The following is a 2,464-nucleotide window of genomic DNA, read 5'->3' as shown; positions in this document are numbered from 1 at the left end:
GAGTGGCATAAGGTTTATCCCTGACCCAAGATCACATAGAGCTTTTTCAAAGCTCATGGTGCCAATGGTGCAAGGTATTAAGAACTTGCCAGGATCTTGTTTCTTTTGAGGTAGAGTTTCCTGAATCCAAGTCTCTAAATCACTAATGAGCAAGGGAGGTTCACTTTCCCAAGTCTCATTACCAAATAGCTTGGCATTCAGTTTCATGATAGCTCCTAGATATTGAGCAATTTGCTCACCAGTCACATCTTCATCCTCTTCAGAGGATGAATAATAGTCAGAGCTCATGAATGGCAGAAGGAGATTTAATGGAATCTCTAAGGTCTCTGTATGAGCCTCAGATTCCTCAGGATCCTTAATAGGAAGCTCCTTCTTGCTTGGAGGACGTCCCAGGAGGTCTTCCTCACTGGGATTTTCGTCCTCCTCCTCCTTGATGCATTCGGCCATGTTGACTAAGTCAATGGCTTTGCACTCTCCTTTTGGATTCTCTTCTGTATTACTTAGGAGAATACTGGGAGGAGTTTCAATAACTTTCTTACTCAGCTGGCCTACTTGTGCCTCCAAATTTCTAATGGAGGATCTTGTTTCATTCATGAAACTGAAAGTGGCTTTTGACAGATCAGAGACTATATTGGCTAAATTAGAATTATTTTGTTCAGAGTTCTCTATCTGTTGCTGAGAAGATGATGGATATGGCTTACTATTATTCAGCCTATTGCGTCCACCATTGTTAAAACCTTGTTGAGGTTTTTGTTGATCCTTCCAGGAGAAATTTGGATGATTTCTCCATGATGGGTTATAGGTGTTTCCATAAGGTTCACCTAAGTAATTAACCTCTGCCATGGCAGGGTTCTCAGGATCAGAAGCTTCTTCAGAAGCTGCCTCTCTAGTATTGTTGGATGCATGTTGCAATCCATTCAGATTTTGAGAGATAATGTTGACCTGTTGAGTCAACATTTTGTTCTGAGCCAATATGGCATTCAGAGCATCAATTTCAAGAACTCCTTTCTTCTGAGGGACCCCAATATTCACGGAATTCCTCTCAGAGGTATACATGAACTGGTTGTTTGCAACCATGTCAATGAGTTCTTGAGCCTCTTCAGGCGTTTTCTTCAGGTGGATAGATCCACCTGCAGAATGGTCCAATGACATTTTCGAAAATTCAGAGAGACCATAATAGAATATATCTAATAGGGTCCATTCTGAAAACATGTCAGATGGACATCTTTTGGTTAACTGCTTGTATCTTTCCCAAGCTTCATAGAGGGATTCACCATCTTTTTGTTTGAAGGTTTGAACATCCACTCTCAGCTTGCTCAGCTTTTGAGGAGGGAAGAACTTATCTAAGAAGGCAGTAACCAGCTTATCCCAAGAGTTCAGGCTGTCCTTAGGTTGTGAATCCAACCATATTCTAGCTCTGTCTCTTACAGCAAAAGGGAAAAGCATGAGTCTGTAGACTTCAGGATTAACTCCATTCGTCTTTACAGTGTCACAGACTTGCAAGAATTCAGTTAAGAACTGATAAGGATCTTCAGATGGAAGTCCATAAAACTTGCAGTTTTGTTGCATTAAAGCAACTAGTTGAGGCTTAAGCTCAAAGTTATTGGCTCCAATGGCAGGAATGGAGATGCTTCTTCCATCAAACTTGGATGTTGGCTTTGTGAAGTCACCAAGCATTCTCCTTGCATTATTATTATTATTTTCGGCTGCCATGTCCTTCTCCTGTTCGAAAATTTCTGAAAGGTTGTTTCTGGATTGTTGTAATTTAGCTTCTCTTAATTTTCTCTTCAGAGTCCTTTCAGGTTCTGGATCAGCTTCAACAAGAGTGCCCTTATCCTTGTTCCTGCTCATAAGAAAGAGAAGAAAACAAGAAAAGAAAAAGGAATCCTCTATGTCACAGTATAGAGATTCCTTTGTGTTAGTAGAAGAAGAAGGGGGTAGAAGAATGAAGAAGGAGGTTCGGATTTGGATGAAGAGAGGTGAAGAGAAGTGTTAGTAATTAAATAATTAAATAGAAGAAGAAAAGAAAAGAAATTTTCGAAAATAATTTTTAAAAAAATGGTTAGTGATTTTCGAAAATTAAAGATGAAATAAGTTTAAGATTAAAATTTAAAACAAAAAGAATTTTTGAAAAAGAGAGGGAGAATTTTCGAAAATTAGAGAGGGAAAAGTAGTTAGGTGGTTTTGAAAAAGATAAGAAACAAACAAAAAGTTAGTTAGTTGATTGAAAAAGATTTGAACTCAAATTTTGAAAAAGATAAGAAGATAAGAAGTTAGATAAGATATTTTGAAATTAAATTTTGAAAAAGATAAAATTTTTGAAAAAGATAAGATAAAAGATAAAAAGATTAAATTTGAAAAAGATATTTTGAAGAAGATTTAATTTTAAATTTGACTTAACTAACAAGAAACTACAAGATAAGATTCTAGAACTTAAAGATTGAACCTTTCTTAACAAGAAAGT

General features: G+C 36.8%; 1 non-coding gene across 1 annotated transcript; it reads left to right on the top strand.

Moving 5' to 3' along the window:
* Positions 1–1,210: 1,210 nt before the first annotated feature.
* Positions 1,211–1,314, top strand: LOC112717074 (small nucleolar RNA R71). Its single transcript, XR_003160559.1, has one exon. It is a non-coding gene; the product is annotated as a small nucleolar RNA R71 (small nucleolar RNA).
* Positions 1,315–2,464: the final 1,150 nt, after the last annotated feature.

Source organism: Arachis hypogaea, chromosome 1 (genome assembly GCF_003086295.3).
Source record: "Arachis hypogaea cultivar Tifrunner chromosome 1, arahy.Tifrunner.gnm2.J5K5, whole genome shotgun sequence".
Lineage (NCBI taxonomy): Eukaryota > Viridiplantae > Streptophyta > Magnoliopsida > Fabales > Fabaceae > Arachis > Arachis hypogaea.
The sequence above is the reverse complement of the archived record's forward strand: the minus strand, read 5'-3'. Positions and strand labels throughout refer to the sequence as shown.